The following is an 18,981-nucleotide window of genomic DNA, read 5'->3' on the forward strand; positions in this document are numbered from 1 at the left end:
TCGCTAGGGCTGGGAACTACTGTTTGCGAGCTCCTGGCAGCTCTGAGGAGATTTGGAATGGACCCTTAGCCCGCACCAGCATGGCCGAGTCGCTCCGCCACCTGACTGGACGTGCGCTCGAGCAGGTGAGTCACAACACCACTGGACACTGCCCGGGGGGCACACCACCCCGCTAGGTGTGTTGTCCTGATTTGGAGGAGGAGAGGTGAGACACACGGTGGAAGATGCAGTGAACAACGACACAGCTGCCGGAGCAGTAAACAGAAGCCTATGAGGGCCGCCAGAGGAGAGCGCCTGCCTGCGAGTTGCGGGGACCGAAACGCCGACCAGTAATCAGGAGTACTACTGAAGGGGATTAGGAGGAAACATCGCCGCTGAGTGAACGGTGCGCACTGGTGTTGTGGTAGGGCCAGAAAACTCTCTCTCTCAAGAGCCTTCTGTGTCCCCTTTTCATATGAATGGGTGATCTTGGTCTCTTGTTCAGGATGAATTCTTATTTCCAATGGGGAGGTGGTCAGGTCTGAGCAGCCTCTATTCAGGGCATTCTGAGTCATCTCCCTCATATTTTCGACAAGAGTTTCCCATGCTCTTTCCATATCTAAGGGTCTCATCCCCTTCTTGGCCTCCCTGAAGAGGGCATCCCCTTCACAAATTGCCCATCTTTCTTGTGCCCTATACCAACTAATTACCTTCGGGCCGACCTGATTTTTCCAGTTCATGGCAATTTCCCTTTTGGCTAGAATATAGGCCAGGTCTTGGAATCTGGTGGTCACCTTTGTCTTAGATGTGTGTGGAAACCATCCCAGTAAAGAATGGCCCAATGTGCAAGGGACTTCTCTATCTATCGTATCTGCCAACTTCTGTGTCACCTCTTTCAAGTATGTTCTAATCTGTGGGCAGTCCCAAAACCTGTGTTTAAATTCCGCTGCTAGTACTCCGCATCCTGGGCATTCCTCCCCTTTCGTGTCAAAATGTCTGTTAATATGGCCTGGTGTCAAGTATGCCCTGTGTAATATTTGAAAGTGTATTAACTTAAATCTGGCATTTCTTGAAACAGTAGGGGTTCTTTCCAGTATAGTTTCTCAAGACTTGTCTGGGATGCAGGTACCCAAATCCTCTTCCCACTTAAGTCTCAACGAATCTAGTGGGAGGATCATATCCGTTTGTAATCTATTATGTAAATTTGTGACTGCCTTTACCGTGCCTGTCAAAGTCGCTAGATAGTTATAGGTGGTCTGTGTTTAGGGCTCAGCTAACCCCACACTTCAGTGATGCCAAATACCTGCAGCGACTGAGCCATGTAACAGAAAATGCCCCCCCCCCCCTCTGTAGGTTAAATTCTGCTATGAGGTCTTCAAACGGGATCAAGGTGCCATCTCTAAAACGGCTGCAATTGTTAACACTCCTGCTGAATACCTGGATTGGAACCCCTTCCAATTATTCATATGTGGTAAGGCTTGCAAGAACAGAGGGAGGTCCGGAGAGTAGGAAACCTTTGTCTTAGACTTACGTAAATAGCGCGTCCAGCATTGCGCAAGTACTTTCAGTTTGGGTAAGTCCACCCCTCTGGTATCTCGGATTCTCAGCAAGCCTTCTATCAACCTCATCATTGGAGGGTTAAATGGCTTCACCAACGCCCCAGGGACACGTCTACTCAACAGTCATTATGTGAACCATTGGAGTTGTGCTGTGAGATAATACGCCTCGAAGTCAGCCAGCCCCCCCATCCACTGTCTCTGTAGTTTAGCCAAAGCCACCCGCTTCCACCCATTTCCCCCATAGGAATGACAGTACTAGGGTATCCAATTCTTTAAAGATTGCTCCGAGTATCCACACCGTAAAATAGTACAGCAATCCTGGCAAGACTACTATCTTGAAAAATGACAGGGGTAATGTATGCCAAAAGGCCACACTTGCTTGAGAGGATCGCACAGCTCGCCCCACATTTCTGCCTAGGATGTCCTGTCATCATGATATATTTTAACCTTCAAGTATAACATTGTGGTTCTCATAATAATGCACCCAACTCCAAGGGGGCCATCCCGGCGGACCCCAGGGGGAATAAGCGGGTATTCTGCCAGTCTACTTCGAGTCCAAACATGGCTCCGAACTTGGACAACATGAGTTGGGCCCTTGGTAGATCCCTGTGTTTATTCCTCAGAAAAATGCGCAGATCATCAGCGTAAAGGGCTATGTGATGCCACGCCCGCCTGCCTGCTCGTATCCCTGGACTCCCGTCTCCCCGCGAGCCATGACTGCCAATGGCTCCATGGCTATTGCAAACAACAGTGGGCAGCCCTGTCTGGTACCCCGTTTAACTGCATAGCTATCTGATATCGTCCAACCGGGGCAGACTCTAGCCATTATGGCAGTGTAGAGTAGCCCTAGCCATACTATATAGTCTTTTCCCAATCCCATCTTTGACAGCACCACATAGAGAAAGCACCACTCAAGACTATCAAATGCCTTTTCAATGTCCACCGCTAGCACACCTGCCGTCGTCTCGTCACAGGAGGGGTCTCTCATGATGGCCAATAGTCAGCATATGTTAACAGCAGTATTCCATCCCGGGACAAAGCCTGCTTGTTCCGGGTGTATCAAGTGCGTCATATGAGGACAGTCTCATCGCTAGGATTTTACTAAGAATCTTATAGTCCAGATTCAGCATGGACAATACGCCCTGCATTCGGTCGGGTCTGTGCCAGGTTTTGACAGGGGTATTACCACTGCCTCCCTTGTAGTTGCCGGCAATAGTCCCCTCTCCTTTGCGGCCTTACAGAGGGCTTCCAACCTTGGGGTCAACAGGTCAGAGTACATGGCATAAAACTCCACCGGAAAGCTGTCAGTCCCCGGCGTCTTGCCCCTAGCTAAGTTCTTAATGGCCCTCACAATCTCCTGCAGTTTAATGGCTGCCCCCAGCTGCTCTGCCGTCTCTGGTGTAAGTGCAGTGAGTGGCAACTGATCCAAGTATGCTTTGGTGGTCTCCTCATCACCCTGAAGGGCGTGTTTATATAGCCTCACACAATAGGACATGAAGTGAGCATTAATCCCCCCCGTTTGTAAAGACTATTCCCCCGTTTCCGTTTTTACCTCCATAATAATCGTTCCTCTCTCTCGGTTGGTGATGCCACACCTGCCAGCATGTGGCTCGTCTTATCCCTCTCCGAGTGAGCTCTTGCTATTTTAATCCTTATAACCAAAGCAACAAAGTCACTCAACATGTTCCGCTACAGTCTCTTCTAATTCTAATATTCTATGCTGACGGCCTGGTTGTTCTGGTCTATTCTTTTCCTCCTCTTTCAGTTTGTCTTCCACCTCTATTGTGTCTCTAACCAATGCTTGTCTCACCTGCACCAAGCTCGCTATACACCTCCCCCTCAGCACCATCTTAAAAGCATCCCATTCGACTAACGGGCTGCTAGCCGTGGCATCGTTTTCCATGAAGAGTTGGGCAATATGCTATCTCATATCTCCTTGGTATTGTGTGTCCTCCAATGATTCTGGTTTTAATTTCCATGTGGGAATACAGGCTAGGGTAGGGCCCCACTTCAATGATAGCAATACGGGGTTGCGATCTGAAATGGGCAAGCCAGATATTCAGCAGTATGTATGAAAACACATCTGGGGTGCAAAGAAATGAGTCGAGACGCATGTGTAGTTCATGTAAGTAGGGAAAATCCAAGTAGTCCCAGGCATTCAGGAATAGCCTACGCCATGCATCTACCAGGCCCCATTGTGATGGTCAGGTTGTGAATTGTCGCGCTACCCATACTATCAGGGATTCTTTCAGTGTGGGGGGTGGGGGGAGATTGGTCCATATTAGGGTCTGCCACACAATTACCCCCCCACAGCACTATTGATTGTAGTAGGTGTGGGGCAGGCGGGTGGAGAGATTTAAAAAAAAATGGCCCCCTGGTCCGAATTAGGAGCATAGAGGTTAACCAAGACTAGCTCCCAGCCCTCTAATTTCCCCGGCACAACCATGTGCCGCCCGTCTGGGTCTATGAAACTGTCCAGTGTTTGAAACAGAACCCCAGCCAGTTTCCACATCAGGGCCCCCCTGGCATAAGCTGAATAAGTGGTAAAGTATACCCGTCCCCTCCAACATTTGTGTATAGCCTTCCCTTCAATCTGTGTTAAGTGTGTTTCTTGTAGGGTTGCCACCTGAGATCCCCTCCTCTGCAGTAAGAGAAAACCTTGTACCTTTTAGCCATTGTGTGCATACCCCGGACTTTCCATGAAATTAATTTAGATGTTTCTAATGTAGGCATAATCCTGCCTCGATCCAGAGCGCCCCCGCATCCACCCCAATTCCTTCATGTGGGCCTCCCTTCACCTCACGCTTGGTTGTTTTCCTAACAAAACATGTGACTCATTTTTCCCCCTATAGCCAATACAACAGTTAACTTCCCAACTCCCCTTCCCCACACCAAAAGGATAACTACTTCTCATCCAAACACAAAAAAATTATCAACTAGTCTCACGAATCTGGGAGTTGTCCTCTAGATCATATAGAGGATGCTACTGTATCGCCTGTATCCCCCCTTTCTTTCTCTCGCTGGTGCGCCGCCTTCCCAGCCCCTCCTTGTGGTGCCGCCCCATCAGTCTTTCTTCTCCAAAAGGAGAAATCCTGGTCATGTCATAGCATTTTTATGGCATTGATAGGTTTCCCCTAGGGATCTAGGGAGGAGGGAATCAAAAGATGCAGTCAGACGTCCCCGGTGTAACCTCAGGTCCTGCCACTTCAGATGTGCGTGTGATGTCCGAGTCTCGTCCCATCCCGAATGATCCATTTCATCGCCCATCGTTGGAGTGGGGCTTAGGTTCTGACCGCTTAGGGAAGCCACTGCTTCCACTACTTTTTGGCATTCCTCTTGCACCACCTTGTTTGAAGGGGCCGGTGGTCTGTGGTTCAGTTGATGTCGGGGTCGCTATGTTGCTGTTGCCATTTGTTGCCATGGTCGGTGTCCTTTCCAGATGGCGGGTGAGAGTCTATCCACTGCCATATCGCCTCCGGTGTGTAAAAGAACTGCGCCCCTTATTTGGTTGTTACCCGTAAATCAGACCGGAAACATAATTCCATACTGTATATCCATTTTCCATAGTTTTTGTTTAGCCTCCCTGAAGGAAGCCCTTTGTTTCTGCACTTTTCGCGAAAAGTCTCGGAAAATGCGGACTGTGCTATTTCCCACTGTACAGCACAGCCCACAGGAAGGCAGCTCTCACTCCAAGCAGCGCGGACCACTGTTTTCTTGGTTTCTCGATGGGGCACCCAATGTGCCTCTAGGACATGACAACCAGTAGGAGTAAAGGACCCTCCTTCCCCTCGCCAGCCCTCCTCACCTCCAGAATCCACTGGTGTGCCACTGCGTCTCTTATTTCCCTTCCTGGGGCTTTTTTTCCCTTTCTTTCTTTCCTGGTCTTTGTTTTCTTTGGTCGTGTGCCCCTTGAAATGCACTGACCCAAGTGCTAGGTGGTATTCACAGGGCCACTGCTGCTGCACTGCACGTGACCCGGGCCCCCAAGGCACCCAGCGGTCCGGTTCACACCAGTACTTCCCCCAGTGGACTCCCGTAGCGAGGCTCCTCTTCCTCTCCCACCAGGTTTGGATTTTCATCTGTTAGGTCTACTCCTCAATCGGGCCAACGCTCTCCTCTTCTCGCCCCACTGTAGGCCGTCTTCCACTCACCACTGTATTGCTGCGATGACATCTCCCAAATGTAAGGAGTGGGTGCTATCACACCTCCTCCCCTGCTGTGACGCCCATCTGTTCGCCACGCGCCTCTCCCCAATTCATCTTTACCGTTGAGGCCGCATGGCCGTCGCCAGTGAAGCACCCGCCAACGCCGGTCGGGAAGCTAGGCCAGTGCCCTGATCTCCAGTGCCTCAGCCAGGGTCGGGCTCCGCACCTCAGGCGGTCTCAGTCGTCATCTTGAGCCAGGCATGGCTTCCTCCGCGCTGGTGTTTCCAGTTACTAGCCCTGGCCCAGCCCGGTCATCTCTCCACTCATCTTCTTCAGGGGCCCACCAGGTACCTTCGGCTGCAGTCTGGGGGATTTCGGAGGGGGGGCTCACTGGGTGTCAGGATACCATGGGGTGGGGATCTCTGGCAGGAGCCTCATGAAGAGACTTCAACCATCGGCGTCTGGCCACACCGCCCCCACCAAGGATTCACTGATGAGTTGGGTCCTGGCTGTGAGGTTGGGACTGAAAGGGGCCTGGTACCGCAACACTGTTATATTGTTAGCTTGCACCAACCCCAAGCACTACAGACCGGTCCAGAACCTGAGCAGCATACTCCCTCCCTATCATGCCTGAAGGCCCATGAAGTCAAATTGCAGCCCCACCTGCCTAGCCCACATATACCTCACTGCACCATACTGGCACCGGGTGCCTAATCTGCAGATTGGCCAGCTGTAATCACTATGCTGCTATTGACTCCTCATCCGATAGGAATGGGTCCCCACACGCTACATGTGCAACGCTGGGCTTAGTGCTATTGGTAAGGCCTGCCACAGAACCTATATCAAGTAAAGCTCATGCATAACCTATGTAGTTGTTCTGCTGAGGGATTGCCTTGCTGTATTTTGAACCCTGAGGTGACTGTCAACCTGGTGCTAACTGCATGTGACGCAGTGTATTCAATTCAGCACCGATCCCACCGCATACACAATAACGGTCTGGAGGCTGTGTTTCTTGTGGGCTCCAAAATGTCTAGTGGGGTGCAAATAATAGTCCTATCTGGGCCACTTGGGGCGAGGGTAATGGGGAGGGGTCCCCAGTACATGCAATCTAGTGGGGGTGACGCTCTCTCTTAGCCCTGTTGCTGGTGGCTGTGGGTGGATTCTTTACTCAAGTGTAGAGTACCCACATAACCACTGGCACTTGCTGCCCTAGTCCTAGAGCTGCTCTCACCACCGGACCCTGGAAGCAGGTTTCTTTCCAGGCATCTCTACAGACGCAGTCTGTACTGATACCACGATAACCACATATTTGCCTGCGAGAGTGCAATCCAGGACTGCTCGTGCTGCGGTGTACTCAATACCTTGAATCACTGGCAGGCAGGCACTGACACACCAACCTACCCTAAAAGCTTGACACTCCAGTGGTATTGAGATGGGCTGTTTACGCTTAACTGAACAGCACACCTCCTCGAGGTCCCGAACACAACCTAACAAAGATGGCGTTGTCACCAGACGAAAAGGGACCGCACCGACTGCCCCACTTCACTGGAAGATAAATTAGATGCGGTACTCACAGCAGCTGAATAATCTAGGTCCTCACTAGAAGCCAAGATAGATACAGTTGCATCAGATCTCACCCTCCTGCACACACATCAAAGTAGCAGCAGGGGAACAAACCCTTGGAACACTGCAACCAAAAATTCAGAGCATGGAGTCCTCCCTGCAAATCCTAATGGAGCAACTACAAATACTGGAGAGGCATGCTGAAGATGCAGAAGAGAGGTGCCATAGAAACAACGTCCGGGTGGTGGGCCTACCTGAACATACTGAAGGTCGAGATCCAGTACAGTTCGTGAAATGCTGGCATTGTGGCCTCCTCCCCTCAGCCACACTTTCGCAATTCTTTTCAGTTGAGAGAGCCCATCAGGTTCCCATGCACAGGCCTCCACCTGTCTCAAGTCCTCACCCAATGGTAATTCAATTTATGCATTATCGAGGCAGAGAATCAGTGCTGAGGGAAACACGCCAACTACCTGAGGTGGAGATAAACACTCGAGTTGTGTTTTTCCCGGATGATACCATTGTAGTCCAATGAAACAGAAGGTCCTTTCTTGAAATGAGGCGTTGTTTGAAGGAATTGGAAATACAATACTCCCTCCTCTTTCCATCTTTCCAGCAAGGCTGCAAGTTGTTGCAGAGGGTACCAAGACCCTGGAAGATGACTGGAGCTGGTTGGAGGAGTCTGGCCTCCAGACTGACTACTTTAAGTATCAGGATAACAGGAGGAGCTCTTCGTCCTCAAACAGTCAATGACCGCGCCGTGGGACATGATCGCGGGAACAACAAGGCCCTCCAGCTGCCCCTGACCTGGCGCATATAATCGCAGAATGCTGCAAAGCGCTGAAGCAAGCAACTGCCCTCATGGATACCCAGCACTGCTCTAGCTACAAAACAGCAGACAGCATCATCTAACCAGGTCCCTGTCTGAGGCTCATTGAAGACACCTCTCACCCTATTCCTACAAACACATTGGTACCACCCTACGTCCACTGCTATCACATTAAAAATTCTCCTGGATGGTGGGCATGCCTCCACACCTAACTTCTGCTTGTAGCCAAGTGTCATGCAAGCAGGTCTCCATGCTACGTTGCCAGGGACTAGCCTTGGACCCACATCATCCACAAGAGTCACAAATGCTGGGCAGAAGTCCACATTTCATGGATGATGTGGGGTGATCCTCGCAAGAAGAGACAAACAGTCCCTTTCTTTATTCCCCCTTCAGTACTGAAGACTACCTGCCTCACAAACACTACCACCATGTATGGTTTGGGTGGGCACTTGTTTTCGTGCACTATTCTTTTTGGTATTGACAATGCTATTGGTTGCTCATGCTGTTGATTGTTTTCCCTTTCATAAGTTGTTTTAATTTAGGCGACCAGAATCTTCATCCATCAGTACTACTCTCATGCCTCACAGCTCAGTAATTATGCTCTTTGGCCATCGCACAGCGAGATAGGCGAGGACCCTGCATTTCAGACCTCTGTTCGCCAGCTGATGTGTGACTATTCTGATCTTCATGAAGGCTCTGTCGCAACATGTTCCACGGAATGGGACGCCTTCAAGGTGACCATCTGTGGACGCTGTCTGGGACTGACTTGGAATATATGCAAACAGTTAGAAAGGGAGGTACTCGCCATGGAGCAGAGACCGCTGCGTCTTGAAAACACAGTGTTGCAGGATCCAAGTAGCCGACCACTGCTTGTTAAGGCTCACAACGGGCATTCCGAGCTACTTGAAAGGCTATGATGCTTAAATTAAACACCACACTCTGCCAAAGTACACACCTAATATGAACAGATGCACTCCTTGCTTGGCTAATATGTCAAGATCAACCTCGTCATACTATTGCACTGTTACACTCAGTTGCTGGCACGCTACTTTATACACAATGCACAATTGATGAAGCATTCCATTCCCATTACACAACACTATATCAGTCTGCCAAGACATCTTCCCCAAACGATATTGACTCTTTCGTCTCAGAGGTACCCTCCCCCCCGGATAACACTGGATCAAAATATGGAACGAGACAAACCCATTGCCTTGGCTGCGGTTCAGGAAGCTATCAGAGCTCTTGCTACCAGGAAAACCCCAGGCCCAGACTGGTTGCCAGCAGAGTTTTATAAAGCCCACACAGCACAGCTTGCACCCACCCTACATGCGCTTTAAGAGGAGGCCCTTGCTATGGCACGACTTCCTCCTACACTCCAGGATGCCTTGCTAATCTTGCTGCCTAAGTCGCATAATGACCCAACCCTTCTCCATTCATATAGACTGCTGGCACAGTTAAACTGAGACTATTAAATATTAGCCAATGTCACAGCAGACAGCTTGGCACCTGTGGTCCCTAAGCTGGTACATGCAGTTGAGAACAGATTTGTGTCAGCCCGCTCTAATCCCTTAAACTACGGCACTTTTTCTGTATTCAGAAACGGGCACCACTCCATTGGCCACAAGCGGGATGCTTAGTACTCGACTTGGAAAAAGCATCTGATTCACTAAGACCTTTCTACTCAAGATCCTGTGATGGCTCGGACTACGGCCTCAGTTCATTCAGCTGGTGCAATTACTAGACACCGCCAACAGCCACAATAAAAAGAGGTCCCCTTACCTCTGATCATATTAAAATAGAGAGAGGAATGAGGCAGAGATGCCCCCTGTCCCACCTTCTCTTTGCTTTGGCTCATGGACCCCTGGCTATTGCACTGCAGGCACAGGGCCGTGACTGGGCCATACCCTTAGGAGACAGAACTAATTTGGTGTCCCTCTAAGCAGACAATCTCCTCATCTATTTAAGAGATCTCTCCCAATTACCCACGGCGATGACAGACACTGCTACCACTTATGCATCCTTATCTGGGTTACGAGTCAATTGGTCCAAGTCTTGCATCTTCCCGCTAGTGCCCACTAATGCCCAACCCCAGCCCACTCCCTGTCGCCCCTTCCCTACTCTGGCAGCCAATCACTTTCAGATACCTTGATATCCAAGTTTACCATTCAGATACGGACTTATTTGACGGGAACTTGTCACAAGCTATTATCTCTCTAAAATCCAAGATGACATTCTGGAAGCCACCCCCTTTGTCAGTGATAGGCCGAGTGGCATTTCTTAAGATAGTCTCTTTGCCTGACCTGTACTTTTTGGACAACCTCCCTTTGTACATCCTTTCCTCCTTTTTTCGCACTTATGAATGTACCACTCTGAAATTAATTTGGAATGCCTCCGATGTAGAGTAGCCCTTTCTAAACTCTACAGACCAACTGATCAAGAAAGCCTGGTACTTCCTAACCTGGAGCACTATTATTTAGTGGCCCAGCTACAGTGGGTGGTGTGCTGGCTGTCTTCTTGCCAACTGTCAGACAGAGCAACAACATCCCCCACTTGGGCCCTTTCAAACATTCTACGCTTGTTCCACCCCTCTTAGTTTGGCAGAACAGGTGGCAATATGTGGAGACTTACATTTTCAGGCATATTTTAAAGGTATGTTCCTAGCCTAGATATAATACTTCATTTTTTCCAGGCTTCCCACGAGTACTATCATATATTTAAAAAATAATAATAATTTAAAAAAAATAAAAAAATAACAACTCTTCGCAAGCAAATGGTCAACTAAGGAACTTAAAACAGTGAAAGAAATCCTTTGGAGCATATTATTAATAATTTATAGATGGTAATTTCAAGCCTTTGTTTGCAACTCCTGAAATGTATGAATTTTATGTCTAATCAGAACACAAACTAAAAAAACAAGAAGTTGAGGAATTTGATCCTGTTATGAAGATCCGCCTAGTAGATTAACGTAATCCAAAAAAGATCATACCTGCCTAGCTCTTTTAATAACTATTAAGAAGCGTAAAATGCAGTTGGTTTGCATTACCGTGATGCCAAAATAGCAGATTTGAGCTCTATAAAAATCACATTTTAAGGAATTTGCTGGACTCATCTGTTGTGGAATAAGGAGGCTCTATAGCCTCTATGAAAACAACAGTTGTGCCTTGTTGCATTATCCTACAAAGATTATGACATTCCTATATAGGCCAGTATTCTGCTACTCACTTATGCACCTATAACAGTGCATCTCCTCCCTCTCCAAGAGCATCTTTTTCTATTCAAAACTTAATTGGGTATCAATGTGTTATTCCATGTATATTGCGGTCATAGACCATTGCCCATAAATACCTCTTGAAGGTCATCCAGAAACGCCAGAACACAATTGTTCTATAATGAAACGATGAAAAACTGTGATATGATACATTTATCTTCTTCTAACAAGTATACTGTATCAACAGCTCTTAATTTACATGTGGTGAATACTATATATTTTGGCTTATTATTAATTCTACTTATAATGTCCATCAGTCAAAGGGAAAATAACATCTGTAAGGATTAGAAAGGGAACCCTGGCAGTTTTTAAAACTAGCATGGTAGTGCGAAATTGGGCAAATTGCCAAATTGTTATACACCCTCCCATTTACAGATAATGCCGGATTTTAATAATCTAAAATGGAGTTAAGCATGTAACTCACCACTTAGCTCGATCTGTACAAGTTTTTAGACAACATTCAGTAGGCCTGCTCTTGCTAGGGTGCTGAAATCACTCTTAGGTCCATTAGGGAAGAGATGCACAAGGCTGGTAATAAGGGTGTGCACTTGAACATTCCTTGAACTTTTTATAGTTTCCAATGCTGTGGACAAAATAATCCTTCCCCACCAACTAAAATCATTGTAACTATTAGTAAGAACAGCACTCGTTATTTCTTAGATCCCCATTTCACCTAGTCTGTGCTATTTTCTTTCCTCTCCTAAAACACCAGCATCCCCTAATGTGTGCCTCACTGATCCACAAACATTCTCTTCATCCAGATGGAAGAAACTATATAAGGACAGCACTGAACTCGCTACAATGGCTGTGAGACAAGCAGAGGGAAGAGCTCACACCACTACACAAGAAATTGTGCAGCTAACCGTGAAAGCAACTTCTGAAATATTTCCACCAGATCCCTAAACTCCTGTGGCACTTTTCTCCCATGCTGACCATCGACCTAGAAAGGAACCCCACAAAACATTGAAATGGATCTCTAGAAGAGATGTGCTCTAGTTATGGTGAACAGGAGCCTCTATCTGTCTTCCACATTGGGTAAACATCGGCTCAGAAACGGGGTTGAAGATCTAACCTAAGGTGCAAGGGAATAATAAACAGGGCCTTTCGGAGACTCTGTATAGGGTTTCTTAATCGAATGCTGGGAGGGTAAGGAAATGGGGATTATCAACAAAGAATATTTTTCCAAATACAGAATAAACAACACATTGGGAATTGCAAACAACGAACCCAGACAAACAATACTTGACACTGCACACCCCTGGCAAGACCCACTTTTAACAGTAACATAAACAGAATCTATGATGTGCAAGTATAAATAAAAAGAAGAAGCGTAATGTCAATCATCATTTGCTCCGGTTTCCCCAATTACTTCTTCAGGAGTATGCATTCCCTTTTACACTGACTAGGAACATTAGTGATCAAACTACTTGGAGCCCTTTTTGAGAGGGGAGTAGTGGTAGATTTGTGTGCACTGAGGGACCATGCACTTGGAAGGTAGGGGTTAAAGACAGAAACTAAGAAAGAAAAGCTATGTGGTTCTCTACACACCCCGGCCACTGCACTGAATTTCATGGTGGGATGTGGCAAAATGGGTCAGTGCTCAAAACTATTTGGGGTGGCTAAGGAAGGTGAACAGTCCTGCACCACCAAATCTGAAACAAGAAAATGCTCCTGGTCCTTCCTCGAGTTGGAAAAGATGAAAGGTAGTTTTATGTGTTATGGTGCATTAGTCGCCAGAGACCTGCAGAGATCAGTGTGCAGCTGTCCCTCATCTGTGAAGTAACCCCTCCCATCCCCCCAAAACACACAATATTTGTGACTACCAGTTGCTGAGGGCACAGGTGTTTGGTGTAGTTCCACAGTCCTGAAAACTAGCTCCTTCCTAGGGCACTCCTCGGAATGTCTCTGAAGATTCCTAGTGAGCCATTTCGGGTCCAATGAGACCCAGGTACTTTACCTACTTTTCCGTCTGTTCTTTGAGGTGCTAAAATAACACAGATCCCTGCTTCTACTTCTAAGGCCATTACAATCTCTACAATGATGCAAGCTAGCTAAATCCAATGGTGAATCAAGAACAACAGAGTGAAGCTCCTCCTCTGTGCGTGGAAGCTTCCTTCTATGCTTCCTGAAAGACCTTGTGAGTTCATCAGCCAACCTGAAACTCACATCCAATGAGAGACAAGTTGCCAGTCTTTTGTTCCAGTCAGTGCTCAGTTCTAGAAGAGGCTTCGTACTTTCCGAGTGCTTCACAAAAGCAGACCATCCACTATTTCTGTCAGGTCAGACAATTTCCTGTGCCAGAGATATAAGTCAGAAAAATGCCAGAGGCAACAGTTCAACTCTTAGCTCTGTCTAGGATGGGCAAAAATGGTTTAGGACATAAAAGGAGTTAATCGCCCAGCCAAAGCTAGGGATATAGTTTGCAATCATTATTTGGAGGAGTAACAGAGCAACACGCAGGTAAGACATTTCCATACGGGGCACAAACGACTTCATAAAGAGCCACTGAGGGAAAATGTACATTGTTTGTCTTCCAACAAGTGTTAGATACTGGCTACTTCTGCAGCTTGGCAGTGTTACTGTGAATCCCTAATCTGTCCCCTGCAAACAGTGAAACTTTCTGGAAGCACTATACAAACAGGTAAATGTTAATATCATTATTCTGTATCTGGTAGGTTTAAATTCTGCATATCCAGGACCACAAATTGCCTATTTGGAACACTTTCAGACCACCATATCGTCATGACTCGTTTGCTTCCATTTACAGATGCATTAATATTGAAGGTACTTTCACTGGCAATTATTTATAACTATGTTTTACTATGCAGCATAATAATTTCTATATATCCCGAATGTTTATCTTTCAATTTATACAATATTGCAAAATTGTCACACCAAATCTCTTACCTAAACTTGAAATATAATTATATTCTACAAGCAGATGATTGGAAAAATATGTATTGTCCTATAACAAACACCATTTATCTCTTTTGACCAGGTCATCTTTGTGTCATTCAAGAATTTGGAAAAACAGATCTGGGGTTTGAACCTTTTCCTACATTGCTCCCAAAGTATGAAACGACCTGCCCCTACAAGTAAAAGCCCCCTCCTCACTTCTTGAATTCCACAAGAAGCTGAAGACCTGGCTTTTTGAGTAGTTCCACTATATCCAAGGTTTGGTTAGGCTCACAGCTGCTCACCACCAGGATACACTCCCGGGTGATAGAATGTTATGTGGCTTTGTGGAGCGCACTATCAAGCTACCATAATCTGAAGTACAAGGACCTGTGATCTAAAATTATGACTTGTTTCATAAAACACTTTTGGTATGCATGAGTAGTCATAGGCTATTGTAAGGCTACGAGGGGAAGGCAACTGTAAGTACAGATTTTATTAGTTTGTTTTAGAAGTAAATCTGCAGTTCAGGTTGGATTACACCAAAGTGAGCAGATTAGAAAAGTAGCTTATTTGATTATTAGTTTCCCCTTGGTTTACTTACATTATAACAACTCCTTTTGGAAATAGCGATTGAGGGCCTTCCTCTGAACCACAACCAATGTTTGCTTCATATATTAAATACCATTGAATTTCAAGATGTGAGCTGTAGTTGCATGGATATTCAAACTTGGCCAGTAAGCAGGTTGGTTTATTTCGATTTGGTAGTAACCACTAAGTAGTGGGCTCACCTTTCTTTTTTCACTTCCTATGTCAATGGATTCTGTGCCAGGTCTTGAATTCACTGGAATGGCTCAGTCTATATCTTTACCCTCTGTTTAAGGATGTTATCTTTTTTATATTCACCCACCTCATTCGTAAAGTGGTTGACTTAATTTGGGAAGAACAACTTGAGAGTATCTCATGTTGGCAGCTGATACTGACAGCATGGGTTGGGAGTTTCAGATGTGGCCTGGTATTTCTAGTCGGATTGTGGTTGTGTGGTGCAAGAAAACAGAGAAGCAATGGTGCTTTTCAGACAAACTATAGTAGGGGGCCCTCAGTGGCTGTACTCTGGTTCCAAAATGTGCAAAGACCCAAAGGGCTGTACAACTATCTGGTAACCAGGACCCTCATCGCCACGTGGTATTAGGTTAGTATATTTAAGGCACTCATCACGTTCACTTCACTATGAGCTCCCTTCAGTGAACAACTCAGACTTCATCCCAGCCCTGGCAGGTGAAAGATCTGATGGGTGGAAGTCAAGAAAATGAACAAAGTTGGGAGACTTATTCATTACACATACATAAAACATCTTAACAGGTGAATAGAGATTTTAGCCTGCCTGCAGCTGTGGTGTGCGGAACATTTTTTTAAACAGGCTGCCATAAGGCCATTCACTGAGTCTGAGAAATGAATTCAAACACATGACAATGAGAAACAGATCTCAGACCAATACTGCTGATTACAGAATACCAGCTGGCCCCAGAAGAAACCTTTCAGATATCACGGGAACTGGAAATGCAAACAAAGGACCAGTGGAGAACACCTTGTGCCTGGCATCTCTGTACAGTTTTGATTTTAAAACTCCAGCTTCTCTGGTAGTACTGCTTGGCTGCACAAGTGAGAAATAGGTAAACCAGACAGTTTGCTCTAAGAGCTGTGGAAATGACAGAACTTTATTGAACATCTTTTGGAGGTGTTTTAAACAAGCAAAGTTTTGGAAAGAGGTGGCGGGTGCACTCAAAGGAAAATTTTATATTATTGTCACTTTGCCCAGAAGACTGGAGGTAATTCTACTTGAACACTCACCCAACGACTATTCACTTTACATTCCATGACGGAGCAACTCATAGTAGAGGCTTTGCTGACAGCTGGCTTGCTCTGTAGATAGCAACGATGTTATCAGATGCTATAAAATTTTGTGGAGTAAACCACAACTAAACAGTGTAAATTGCAGTCAAACACCATATGGGACACACCCGTAAAACAACATGTAAACATAACTATTAAAAGACACAATTGTATTAATATGCAGGCATTAGCTTTTAAAAAATATTTATTTTCCGAGTGGCCAATGTGTTCCGTGGTTCGACTATAGTTTTTAAGTTGAAAGCGTGCATTTTGTAAGCGCATACTTGCCTTCAGTAAACACGTTAGTGTGCTTCAATTAAGCTTTGCCCATTTAAACGCTGCTAAATAACAACATTTTCATTGTTTGCTGCAGACAGAAGAAGAAGGTACATGGAAGTGCTTTCATTTTATGCAGGGCCACTGGAATTATATGGCAGAAAAAGATGAAATTATGAGGCAGGGTTGACCAATTTATGAGACAAGGAAAGTCTGGTTAGGAATTTACAATGCCAGTAGCTCCAACTCAGGAAAATGTGAGGCCTATTACATTGCAAATGCTTGTTGTTGCGTTGCAAAAGGGCAGAGGCTACTCATAACACTTTTGGAATCTGCACCTTCATATATTGTCGCCACATGACTTCATTAAGACTAGCTCTCCAACTTTTCAAACAATTGTACTCACAAGAGATTTTTTTGTAAATGTTAAAAATTATTGAGTTTTAAGGTGAATATTTAGGTATTTGTTCTAGGAAGCACTGCAACTTCACTGATGCGTTTACAATGAGCAACACATACATTGATAAAAAGCAATTATTTAGCTTTTAGAAAACGATGACAACACTTAACATTCAATGATGTTCTCACTTTCTCATTGATAACAATATACAACCTCTTGCTATCATGTCAATGAAGAATTCTGCAATCCTGTCAAAATTCAATATATGTAGCCGTTACTAAGGCGCTCCAAAAATCGGCATTTATATCCACAGTAGCAAAACAACTTCCTAATAGCAAACTTAATAAAAATTGAATACACTGAAGTTTATGCTTCCAAATAAGAACAAGTAACGTTACTAACTTACATAAAGGCTTTTCTTGAGTTGTAAAACCACTACTTCTTCGAGGAATGCAAAAACTACAAACAAAACAAACCTATGTTCTCATCTCTAAAGGATATGAGATGGCAAGTCTATTTGCCCCTCGTTTTCAAAGTAGCATTCTGCATTTGTGGCTCTCTGGAAGTTGGCATCTGGCGGTTCTCACACACATCGAAACTCTAACAAATATCAAATCTCCTTACAGAAGGACACACCAGGAGCGCCACAGTACAACTATTAATGTATGGAACAGCTGTAGTCTTTGGCTGTGAGGGCAGTCAATAAGAGGGGGTAACACTGTCAGTGTCAGGGCTTAGGAGCAGCAGTGAATGGCCAAAGCACGAAACAACAGGGATCGCGAGCAAATGAACCCAAGTACTCAGCAAAATATGGTTATAGGAAGCAACGACAGACGTCTGCGGCCAGAGTGGCAGAACACAGTGGTCGAAGTGTCATCATCACCGTGGGGCCTGCGTGCAACAGCTGGCAGAACTGTGAGCAGGTAATGGGAAGTATAAACCAGTGTCTCGGGCAGTCAGGAGGCACTATAAAATCCAGGATAGGTGTCACAACTGCCTACAAGGCGGGCCACCCTCCCCAGTCAGGCAGGAGATTGCCGCACACGAACCTTACCTGGTGTCTTGCCACAGAAGAGGTCCGACATAACCGTACCTCTACACTGCTTCCAGCTTCAAAAAACATTAAGAGGAGAGGACGAGAGCATGTAATCAGAAAGCTGGTTTTAAACTGATTGACAGGCCACGGTTCGACAGTGGGAGGGTCTATGTGGTTGTGCTTCTCAGTGAGTCTTGGGATTGGTTACAAAAAAATATACGTCCCGAAAATACGACCCACCCATCTCCGAAGAAAACCTTACAGCACCGGAAGAAAGCGAATGTCGATGCACCGGAAATGATCTCTTCGTGCCCCGGAAGGTATGATCCAGCCGCACGTGAGCCCGGCGCTGTTAGTATTGGTTTCGAGACGGCACGCGATAGGGTGTCTCCGAGGTGGTTGTACTCTGGCACCGGGAGAGACCTACCGTGGTACACCAAATATCATGCAGTACTTGCCGCACCCTGAAGAGCTCCCAGGAGGTGGTTGTAGTAATGTTTGGGTAGTGCGTTCAGCTTTAGGGACCTTCCAGCTGTGAGCTAACATACGGCGCTTGCTTGGTGTTAAATGTAGGGTATTACATCTCATGCTCACAGCAGCAGCAGCCTAAGAGTTGCCGGGAGACGGAATGTTTTGGACACATACTGTATCGTAGCTGCTTAGTTTTCACTGTCTCCGTGCATGACATTCTCAAGTTTTTAGCGCGCGCTCATGTGTGTGGCATGCTGCATTATCTGTGACACTTGAACCGGAGCAAAGGGGAGGGACAGTATGGAAGTCGTAGACAACGCACGGACAGAGAGAGAAGAGGTGGCAGAGATCGAAGTGGATAAAAATACATGGGCAGAGTCCAGAAGAGCGTCTGGGCAAAAGTGCCATTGAGTAAAGGCTAGGGTGGGCGTGAATCGAAGGGGCAGAAAACAAAGAGGGATATAAGATATGGGCTTAGACCACGGGTAGTATAAAGGATGAAGACCCAGAGGACTACGTTAGATGAGACGCGCACATAAAACGGCGCAGAAAAGATGGTGTAGTGCATGGAGCAAATTTATCTCACGTACACTTACGCTAGAAGCGCCCTGTGTCGTTGCTCCTGCCTTCTCAGTGCTTTAGACTCCGCTGCTACCTCATCCCACGT

The 18,981-nt window shown here is 46.3% G+C and overlaps 1 protein-coding gene across 6 annotated transcripts in view; it reads right to left on the reverse strand.

The window, feature by feature from the left end:
* The window catches only part of VPS54 (VPS54 subunit of GARP complex), a 555,456-nt gene extending 537,320 nt beyond the window's left edge, over positions 1 to 18,136 (reverse strand). For 3 of the 6 annotated variants that reach the window (XR_011203675.1, XM_069234227.1, XM_069234230.1), the window contains exon 1: positions 17,862 to 18,092. The gene's annotated coding sequence lies outside the window, so the exon portion shown is untranslated. Of the gene's footprint in view, positions 1 to 16,089; positions 16,162 to 17,861 lie in introns of all 6 variants that reach the window. The other 3 variants (XM_069234228.1, XM_069234226.1, XM_069234229.1) reach the window with 3 other exon arrangements.
* Between the last annotated feature and the right edge of the window lie 845 nt (positions 18,137 to 18,981).

The sequence above is a fragment of the Pleurodeles waltl genome, chromosome 5, assembly GCF_031143425.1.
Source record: "Pleurodeles waltl isolate 20211129_DDA chromosome 5, aPleWal1.hap1.20221129, whole genome shotgun sequence".
NCBI classification, from domain to species: domain Eukaryota; kingdom Metazoa; phylum Chordata; class Amphibia; order Caudata; family Salamandridae; genus Pleurodeles; species Pleurodeles waltl.